Genomic DNA, 11,687 nt, shown 5'->3' with positions numbered 1-11,687 from the left:
AGGTAAGTGTTAAAAGGGTCCATCCATCAGTCACAAGTCTCTAATTCACTCGCAGTTCTACCGTGTGCTGGGAGATGCTATGTACCTCCAATGTCTTTTATTGTGCTCCAGTTTATTGCAACGTGTGGCAACAGCCTATGTGATACAGAGGTTTCCCAGCTGTTTGCATGACATCTGGCAGCCAATTCTAAATGCACTGCCCGTTGATATGTTCTTCCTTAATCCCACTACCACAGCACTATAACCAGTGGTGTGTTCTGAATTAGTGCTGCCCTAGGCATAACTAAATGGGACACCCCCTTTAACTAAATTTGCCCCACTAATTTGTGTCAAGGCCTTTTTTTTTGACTGACAGACACACACACACAAACAATAACAGACACACACACTGACAGACACACACACACACTCACTGACAGTCACAAACATACTCACAGGGCCGGCGCGTCCATAAGGCGGCTCAGGCGGCCGCCTTAGGGCGCACCGGCCCGGGGGGCGCAAAAGTCCGGGTGACCAGCAGGAGGTTGGGAAGCGCACAGCTCCCCTCTCCTGCCGGTCACTTCTTGTAGCGTGACCGAGCGCAAGCCGGCAGTGCCGCGGACTGTGTGGAGGGGGCGGGGATATGAACACGTCATATCCCTGCTCCCTCTGTAGCACACAGCGCGGCTGGCGCCCAGCAGGGGCAGAGCTACCGCCGGCCCCTCACTTCAGCATGGGAGGAAGTCCCCCCAAGAAGAGAGCAGAGAGGAGGGGGGCTGGGCAGGACCAGCTCCTCCAACTCCCAACTACCTCAGGCAGCACTTTGGATCCCAGGTAAGCCACCATCCTGAACCTGTCTGTCAGTGTGTGTATGTCTGTATGTCTGTCTGTCAGTGTGTGTGTATGTCTGTCTGTCAGTGTGTGTGTATCTGTCTGTCAGTGTGTGTGTATCTGTCTGTCAGTGTGTGTGTCTGTCTGTCAGTGTGTGTGTCTGTCTGTCAGTGTGTGTGTCTGTCTGTCAGTGTGTGTGTATGTCTGTCAGTGTGTGTGTATGTCTGTCTGTCAGTGTGTGTGTATGTCTGTCAGTGTGTGTGTATGTCTGTCTGTCAGTGTGTGTGTGTCTGTCTGTCAGTGTGTGTCTGTCTGTCTGTCAGTGTGTGTATGTCTGTCTGTCAGTGTGTGTGTGTCTGTCTGTCAGTGTGTGTATGTCTGTCTTTCAGTGTGTGTATGTCTGTCTGTCAGTGTGTGTGTATGTCTGTCAGTGTGTATGTCTGTCAGTGTGTGTGTCTGTCTGTCTGTCTGTGTGTCTGTCTGTCTGTCTGTGTGTCTGTCTGTGTGTGTCTGTCTGTCTGTGTGTGTCTGTCTGTCAGTGTGTGTCTGTCTGTCAGTGTGTCTGTCTGTCAGTGTGTCTGTCTGTCAGTCAGTGTGTGTCTGTCTGTCAGTGTGTATGTGTGTCTGTCTGTCAGTGTGTGTGTTTGCCTGTCCGTCAGTGTGTGTGTGTGTGTATATGTCTGTCAGTGTGTGTGTCTGTCTGTGTTTGTGTGTGTGTATGTCTGTCAGTGTGTGTCTGTCTGTCAGTGTGTCTGTCTGTCAGTCAGTGTCTGTCTGTCTGTCAGTGTGTATGTGTGTCTGTCTGTCAGTGTGTGTGTGTGCCTGTCCGTCAGTGTGTGTGTGTGTGTATATGTCTGTCAGTGTGTGTGTCTGTCTGTTTGTGTGTGTGTATGTCTGTCAGTGTGTGTGTCTGTCTGTGTTTGTTTGTGTGTGTGTATGCCTGTCAGTGTTTGTGTGTATATGTCTGTCTGTCAGTGTGTGTGTGTGTATATGTCTGTCAGTGTGTGTGTATATCTGTGTCAGTGTGTGTGTGTGTGTGTGTGTGTGTGTATATGTCTCAGTGTGTGTGTGTATATGTCTGTCTGTCAGTGTGTGTGTATGTCTGTCTGTATCATTGTGTATGTATGTCTCTATATGCCTCTCTGTTTCTTTATGTCTGTGTCTGTATTTCTGTGTGTGCCTGTGTCTGTATGAATGTATGTCTGTGTTTGCACGACAATGTACCTGTATGTGTAGATTGTATGACTGTGTTTGTTTGATTGTGTGCCTTTTATGACTGTGTGTCTGTATATCTTTGTGACTGTGTGCCTGAATAATTATGTCTGTGTGCTTGTATGGTTGTGTGTCTGTATGTTTGTGTATTTGTGCATGTATGTATTTTTTGCCTGTATCCATGTCTATGTGGGAAAAAAAAGAGAGATAGATAGGGGCTGAGGGGAAGAAAGAGACAGAAATGGGCTGGCGGGGAAGTAAGAAATACATAAGAGGGGTTGTAGGAGACACACTAAAGGGCACAAAGGGGCCAAAGGGGTAAGACATTGAAGAGGTTGGATATGCAACACTAATTGGGGCTAAGAAATTCAAAAGGGGGCTACGAGACACAGAGTTGAAGATGCATTGTTTATTTTTTGGGGAGAGGCGTGGGGTGGGGCGTCAAAATGCATCTTCGCCTGTGTAGTCAAAAATCCTAGCACCGGCCCTGCATACTCACACACATATATTTTCTCATACACTCACCAATTATTAAGATCTTTAATAATTATCTAAAAGGACATATCTCCCTCACCACCCGGCTAGAATATTAGTACTTTAACACCTAGGGGGGGCCCTAAAGTGGCAGCCAGCTCTTGCTCAACTCCCCCCCCCAGGACACAAGGCAAACAAGGCATTTGCCTGGGCACTTGGTGTGGCATTTTTTGCCACCCCCCTAAAAGTGCCGCCCTAGGCAAATGCCTTGTTTGCCTTGTGTTAAATACAGCCCTGACTATAACCACTGTCTAGGTGCCTGTGTATACTGAGAGGGGGACTACTGACATGTCTCTGGCTGTTCAGCACACAGTGTTCATTCCACTTTATACTTGTCAGCAAGCGTCCGGATGTAAGGTCATATCCCAGCGTCTACTGTCTAGAATACAGCTCTTCTTTTTTGTCATCTCTGGACACCATGGGGAGAAGACTACAGCCCATCTCCCTCCTCACCTTAAGATAGGTGAACAGAAGACAGGAGAGGATGCATAATTAGTGAAAACGTGAAAGTTTCTGTGTATAAGTTTGTCAGAATGCAGGCAAATGCACTATGTTTATAAGAAGTCACAGTAGGACACAGGAAGGAACATGTGATTGGTTTAAATAATAAGTAAAAAGTCATCATTGGTCAGCATCATTCTTGCGTGCCCTGAATGTGCTCAATGTCCTGAATGTGGGTGCACGTATGACACAGAAAAATGTGTGTTCAGTAACTGACGCACACTAATGAAACCAGGCAATGCAGTAGAGATATAGCTTCTAGAGTCAGGCATAAACCCAGGATAAAGCAGAGTGTCAGAACAGGAGGCAACATGGAGGACAGCTTTATTTAACAGAGATTCAGAATAGCCAAGTTCCGCTTATTTTCCCACACAAATATTTTAAAAGTATGAGGAAGGTGAAACTTTGTCATATGATGTACCTAGGCCACAGGATGGACATCAGAAAACCTCTGTCAAAATTTGTGAAAACAGTTTGACATAAAACTGCATTCATTGTTTCCTTGCCTCACAGCCATTGTAGTAACCTGTAGTGGTATGGTGATTGGAGAGATTTAAATGGCGATTAGGTGCAGAGATCATCTCGAGTGATATGTTTTTGTTTTTAATTCTTTCTTTTTCGTGCTTGGTTTGAGAGAATAAAAAAAAGCAAGTATGGCATAAATTAGGAAAATACATTGGTTTGTCTGTACATAGTAATAATTTAGATGTGGCTGTCATATTAGACAATTTTAGAAGAATCAAAGCACAAAGTCGAGTGATGTGTTATAGATGCATATGGCACCTTATTGAACATGTGCAAGATTATCTATGAAGGATCCTGCTGTCTCCTTTGATCTCGTTCTTTAGTGAGGATGACTCCTGGAAAGATAAAGTTGCCATATGCTTAAGAATTATGGTAATTAATTAATTGTGTGGCAAGAAGAAAAAAGCACCGAAGAGGGACATCTTAAGGTAAGTATATTATCCTCATTTCTCCTCAAAAGTGACAGAGGTACTTTAAGTTTGTATTGCCTGTAGTCTGTCATATTTGAGAAAGTTTATAAAAGTGCCAGTTTTAATAGAAATCAGCACTTTTATGATTGCTGTAAAATAATCTTTCTGGCGGTCACTCAGAGAGTCAGGGAGGTTTTGTTTTGCTTCCGTTACCTCCACAGAGTGAACAGAAGAGGCAAGTGTGAAGACCTGCTGGCTTTTTTCCAATGGCAAAACTACTGCTGGTGCGGCCACCCCAGGGCCTGTAGTGAGTACAGCCTCGTTTTTTTGTGTATGATGAGACAAACTTTGCACACCTGGATTTGGGTAGTTTATGTCATTAATCTCTGCAGATCCTCTCCAGATCTGTCAGTGGAAAGCCATTTTCTGAACTCTCCCGAGATGTTCGATTGGGTTCAAGTCCAGACTGTGGCAGGGGCCACTCAGGGAATTATCCCTAAGCCAGTCTTGCGTTGTCTTGGCTCTGTGCTTAAGGCTATTAAGGCTGGACCAGGCTTTCATTAAGGATATCTCTGTTTTGTTGCATTCAGTTTTCCCTTAAACCTGACCATTTCCACAGTCCCTGCCACTGAAACTCCCCCCGCAAAGCATGATGCTACCAATACCATACTTTGCCAATCGGATGGGGCAGGTGATGAGGAATGCCTGGTTTCTTTCAGACACAACACCCTGAATTGAAAACAAACAGTTCAATCTTTGTTTTATCAGACGTGCAAATCTTGTTTCTCACAGTCTGATAGTCTTTTAGGTCCTTTTTTTGCAAACTCCAAGTGGGCTTTAATGTCTACTATAATGGTCTACCATAATGGTCAACAACTCCTTCCACAAGTTTCTTCCATCTCCTCACATCTCTGGCGCTCACCCAGAGTTACCATCCGGTTCTTGATCTCCTCTCTTACAATGACCCTTCTACTGTAATTGCTCAGTTTGGCTGGGTGGCCAGCTGTAGGAAGAGTCCTGGTTGTTCCAAGCTTCCTCCATTTGAGAATTATGGAGGCCACTATGCATCGCCAATGCAGCCAAATGGTTTTGCAGCCTTCCACAATTATTTTTGCTTTGATACAGGGCAGGTGCTGCCTTCATGTCATGGTAATTGGTGGGGGGAAAGCATATGACTCCCCCTACTGCCAGTCACTCCATGTAACGTGGCCTCACGGACCACGGTAACGGATCATCTATCCAGTGTGACAGGAAGTTTAAGGTTGCAGAAAGAGACACACAAAGGGAGTGAGGGGAGAAAGAGAGAAGATAGAAAGAGGCAGACAATGGGACTGAGGTGGAGAAAGCGACACATAAAGGGACCATAGGGGGGCGGAGCCTAGCTTCCAGGCTGAGCAGACTTGCCGAGACCAAACCACTATTTTGTGGGAACCCGGAATAATCTGCTGAGGCCTAGCAGGTGATCGAACCGGGGAGAGGCGGGCACTCTCCTCGCTCGCAAACACGCACAAGGATTCCTCAACTCTTCCTATCTCCAACTCTCCTCCCCCCCCCCCCCCTTTGGACAGGCGGGGGATATCCTGTTCCGCACTGAGTGTCTGAAACAATCTGCCTGGATCGAGTCCTAAGCCTCAAGCAATGTACCTCTGTGGTGCTTAACTCTCGCAGTGCACTCAAGATGGCGGCTGATTACACACCTTATAATCAGAGCCTGCTTCCAAGCCACAGGCCCAATTATAGTGCTGCCGCCGATACCCTGCAGCGCTTGGAAGAAATATTCCTCCGCTTCTGGGAGAGACTTCAGGAGTGCAAACAAGCAGCCCGGACTGAGCAACAAAACAAGCCAGCCACCGGTGAGCAGGGTCGCAAGCAGCGAGGGCCACCCTCGGGCGCAGCACCCGTATACCCAACCACCCTCACTCTCCATAGCCCACCCGGGCTGAAGGCCATAAGGGCTAAAACTCAGAAGCATCATCCACATTTGCAGAGGCGCAAGCGGCAGCAGACCACCAGGCCCTCCGACACTCCCACACGTGGAGGAAACCCGGACTCCGGAAGTCACTGAGTTTGTGGCAAAGAGATGCAGGCCTATACACTAGCCTGTGGCTGGAGGGACACCTTCCCTCGCATCTGTGCGGCAGCGGCCCTCCGTGATCCACCAGCGGGTTCCAGCTGTCTACCACCGGAGGGAGTCGGATAGAAGAGACAGTCACATGTATATTATCCCGTATCTCAAGCACTCTCTCGAAAGGGTTACTGTGCTCCTAGATTAGACATGTGGACTCACCCAACCATGAAATGTTACACTTAAGGCTTTAAGTGACCTTTAACTAGAGCTCCAGACTACTGTGCAATGCAATCTCCAGCGTAGCCTGATATGTATTATAGTTTGTTTTTTCCTGCATGACCCACACATGATAGACACATCTTACTGCACCCACATAACACTAAGTGTCTAGTCCAGCCTCAGTGCCTAAACAACGCGCTTTACATGTAAACATCATGTTTGCTCAAGCTTTCTCTACTTCAGTAGACACGTCCACATAATACGTAGTCTTGTAGTTTAAAGTGTGCAGTTTAGCATAACGTTCTAGGCTACTGATACAAGCATGTTTTAACATATTAACCCCTTCTTGACATCAATCACCTTATGTGCTATGCTCATAATTAATGGCTGATCCCTATTACCACTGTATAGTTACTGGTCCCTAGCTGCATTCAAATGAATTAGTTTTAGGTATACCTACTTTCAAAGGCAGCAGACTGATGCCATGCTCTACCACTACATGCCTGGATACAAGCTGAACACCAACATAAACCAACATGTTTTACATCCTATGTTAACTCACTGCTCACCATGTCTATGACTTTGCATAGCGTAGTATTTCTCCCTCAATCGTTAAGCTAGACATGTTCTGCTTAGCCTGCATGACATTGAAAAAAATGTGCAGTACACTCAAATGCCATGTAAATGATATGCCTTGTCTACTTAATCTTCCTTGCCAATGCCGTTGTGACATTGTAAAAATGTCTGTTAATCGTATGCACACAAAAATAAAGAATTATAAAAAAATAAATAAAGGGACCATGGGTGGAGAAAGTAATACACAAAGGGATTTGGTAAGAGGGAGAAAGAGACACATACATGGTCTGGGTGAGGGGAGAGAAATAGACACACAAAGGAAGTGGGAAGAGAAAGAGAGAAAAGGACACACAAAGTGAGTGGCTGTGGAGAAAGTGACACATAAAGGGTCTACAGGTGGAGAAAGTAATACACAAATGAATTTGGGGGGGTGAAATAAGCACATAAAGGGACTGGTGGGGAGAAAGAGACACACAACATTTCCTGTAGTCACTGCACCTTACCTGCGAAGAAATTGATCTCTCTTATCGAGTTACTCATATTGCCCTCAAATCACCACAGCATTGATGGCAGCCACACACTACAGGTTTACACCATAAAAACTCGAATTCCTAATAATTCACTTTCACTGTTATCCTCCGATATATGCTATAAACGTTACCGGTTAGCTTAGTTTATTAGATAGTCACTAGACATAGAAGTAAATCCAAACTGTGACATATGGGATCTAGGGATAACAGGATACATTTGGGTACACTATACCACCGTGATTTCCCACATGTCAACTGTGACTAGTTATACTGTATACCATGTTAATACCATGTTAAGCTGTTTCTATTTACAATTTCCTTCATTGTTCCTATCTATTTTGTGGTAAAAATTACAACAACAATTCTAAAAAACAAAACTTAAATAAAGATTGTCAAAAAAAGAAAGAGAGAGAATCACAAGGGAATAGTGGGGAGAAAGGCACACAAAGTGAATTGGGGTGGAGGGAAAGAGACACACAAAGGAGCTGCAGGGATGTTACAGACACACAAAGGGGCTGGAAAGAAGAAAGTGACACACAAAGGAACTGGGAGTCCCTTTGTGTGTCTCTGTACACTACCCCAGTTCCTTTGTGTGTCTTTCCCTCCCCCCCCCCAGTCCCTTTGTGTGTGATTTTTTTTCCCGACCAGTTCCTTTGTGTGTTTCTTTCTCCCCCTACTCCCTTTGTGTGTCTATTTCTCCATCCATCTTATGGTAGTGCCAGCCTTAGCTGCAAAAAAAAAATGGAAAGATATTACCGTAAATATTTACTTAATCTTTAATGTTTAAGGCTAAAATTAGCGATTTGGCTTTTAATTCAATACAGTTTGTTTTTTTTTTTTTTATAATTATGTCTTTATTGAAAAAGTTTTTCATTATTATTTGACATAGACAACAAGTATGCTGAAACTAATACAGATCAACAAGTGTACACAAGTATCAAACAAATACATAAGTGATAGATGGTACATGATCAAACACAGTGATCGCATGTTCAATTATAGACCCGCATGACAGCATACTAACATAGATTAACCACGACAAAACCAAAAACAACAACAACAAAAAAAAAAAAAGAAAAAAAAAAAAAAAAAAAAAGAAAAAAAAAAAAAATTTCCTTAGAGCATCTTTTCAAACAACTCCCTTTCCATGGACTGAGGTTATTGGCTTCTGTTTTAATTTTATCCCTTCTTTCTCTGTCTATGCAGATATCTAATTTAACCATAGGAGAACTATCCAAATAATATATTATATTTGTCTAACCATTCACAATACCATCTCTTTTTCTTAGAAGTAAAAGTCGCATTATTGATCAACTCATATTCCATTGATAATTGGAATCTAATTTGGTCTATCAATAGTCGTTTGTCAAACGACTTAGATACTTTCCAGTGTCTTGCGATAATGATTTTAACCGCAATCAAAGAATGAATGGCAAAACAGAAATCTCTTTGTGAATCTAAAGACATATTCAGATGTAAAATAGCCGAAGCAGCATTCTCCGGAATTCTATTTGTAGTCATTAATGAAAAAATATTAAACGCCCAAGACCAAATAGACTTAACAGCTGGACATGTCCACCAGATATGTATGTACGTACCTAAATGGCTACCACATCTCCAACAAGTTGGATCAGAAGAGTGAAACATTTTAGCTAGTCTAGCAGGTGTATAATACCATCTATAGAGAACTTTGAAGTGGCATTCCGACAGGTTCAGACAATGGATATATTTATTCACCCGAGTTAAAGAGGAATTCCAATCGTCTAAAGAAATTTGTAGTTCTAAATCTTGTTCCCACTTCTTAATCAAACTATATGGGGACTCTTTAAGAAGTTCCAGCATTGATAAGGCGACAGCCATGCTTTTTTTAATGGGTTGAGACTTAAATATAACTTCCAACTTTTTCGCATAGATAGAAGACGATTTGAGCACATTTTTATGAATATAGTTTTTTATCCGTAGATAAGTAAAAATTTCCCTGCGTGGAATGTGGAAAATATCACTAATGCTCTGAAATGGCAAAATATTATCTCCTTGCATAATTTGTGAAAACTTTATTCTATCAGCGTTAGCCCAGTTCTTTAAAGAGAGATCTTCTATAAGAATTTGCAGTATGTCTAATGTGCATGATTTGGATATCATATTTCCTAGGGCTAGTTTTTTCTTAATTAATAACCACTCTTCTAGAATTTGGAATAGTATCGTTGAGTTCTTAAACAAATTCATTAGAGAGTTCTTTGTAACTATCCACATCGAATGTTGCAGTCTGTCTGTTTGGACCATTTCAGATTCAATATTATACCATGGTTCTAAGACCTGCTCAGGGTCCTGAAGGAGGTAGATATGTCCAATGATATTAGCATGATAACTGTAGGTAATACTAGGAAAGTTTAAACCCCCGTTAGACAGTTTTCTAGTTAATATCTTTTGAGCAATTCTAGGTTTTTTATTATTCCAGATAAAATTATTGAAACTGGATTGAATCATAGCCAGCCAGGGCCCAGGGACTTTGAGTGGAATCATAGAAAATAAGTATAGCCATTTAGGCAATATATACGCATTAATAATATTTATTTTGCCTTGCCAGGAAGTTTCTAAATTTTTCCATCTTTTTAGTTTGAGATTCATATTTCTCATAAGGAACATTATATTCCTCTCCATTATAGCTGTCACTTTGGTAGTTATATATAGTCCTAGATAATTTAATTCCAAGTCTGTCCATACAAATTTATAGGCGTGGGCTAAAGTGTTTACCAGGTCGTTGTTCATATTCACATACATTACTGTGGATTTGGTTATATTTAGCTTAAAGTTCGAAATTGTAGAATATTTATTAATTTCGATCATTAAAAATTTTAGAGAAGACTCTGGGGATGTAAGAGTGAGTAACGCATCGTCCGCGTATAATGATATTTTAGCGTCCATCGAATTCGTATGGACACCTTGGATCAAAGGATTATTCCTAATATTGATTGCCAAGGGCTCAATAGACAAGATATACAGCAGGGGGGAAAGAGGACATCCTTGTCGTGTACCGTTTTTAAGTGCAAACCACCCTGCTGTGATATTTGGTCCTACCGTTCTCGCAGTGGGGGAGGAATACAGAGCCATGATGGCGTCGTGTATCCATCCAGTGAACCCAAATGCAATAAGAAGTTCGCTAAGATAACCCCACCCGACCCTGTCAAATGCTTTTTCGGCATCTAATGACAGGGCCAGGAAGGGAATCCGATATCTGTTGGCCCAGTCTAGAGTGTCAATTATTCTTCTAGTATTGTTTGATGCCTGCCTACCCGGGACAAACCCTATCTGATCTGGATGGATCAATGTCGCAATAATAGTCTTTATTCTGTCAGCAATTATGGCCGCATAGATCTTCATATCCACATTAATCAAAGCTATAGGTCTATAATTACTAGGGTTGTTACTAATTTTATCAGGTTTCAATATCGGAATAATATTAGCCTGTAGTAATTCAGTTGGAAAAAATTTGTTTAGAGCTATTTGATTAAACATGTCTGTTAAAGGATTAATTAATAAGGACTGCATCTGTTTATAATATAAATTCGTAAAACCGTCAGGGCCTGGTGTTTTATTAATAGGGAGTCTATTTATTTGGAATTTAACTTCATCGGCCGAAATAATCTTGTTTAAAATTAATAGATCATACGCTGAAACTTTTGGGATCTGCGTGTCCGCTAAATAGTTTTGAATATCCATTAGATTAGGGGACATTTTGAGGTTATATAGATCTTCATAAAATTGATTGAATCTCTCCCCTATTGCAGCGGGTGTTGAATAGACCTTTTGGCCATCTATCAGTTGTTCTACTCGATTTTTCGCGTGATAATTTTGTAGTCTTTTTGACAAATTTTTATTAGCTCTATTACCTGTACCATAGTTTTTTAATCTTAGTTTGTAAATATTTAATTTAATTTTTTCTTCCACTTTTAAATTAATTAGTTTTTGTACATCATTTATTTTAGTTTTCATTTCTGCAGATGGATTTTGTTTATTTAGCTTAGACAAGTTATAGAACTCGATATACAGATCAGATAGGGTCTTACCCTTCATAGACCTCGTTATATGGGCTAATTTAATTAGATAGCCTCGCATAACTGATTTGTGTGTACACCAGTTATTTGCCGGCGATGTATCAGAGGAGCTGTTTTCTAACCAAAAGAATTTTAATAATTGGATTAATTCTTCCTTATTTTTCGTATCATTGATAAGAGCATCATTCAGTCTCCAAGTAGTACGCACCCTAGAAGATCTCTTGCCAAAATCTATTAGAATGAGACT

The sequence above is a fragment of the Pelobates fuscus genome, chromosome 8 (genome assembly GCF_036172605.1).
Source record: "Pelobates fuscus isolate aPelFus1 chromosome 8, aPelFus1.pri, whole genome shotgun sequence".
Taxonomy (NCBI): domain Eukaryota; kingdom Metazoa; phylum Chordata; class Amphibia; order Anura; family Pelobatidae; genus Pelobates; species Pelobates fuscus.
The sequence above is the reverse complement of the archived record's forward strand: the minus strand, read 5'-3'. Positions refer to the sequence as shown.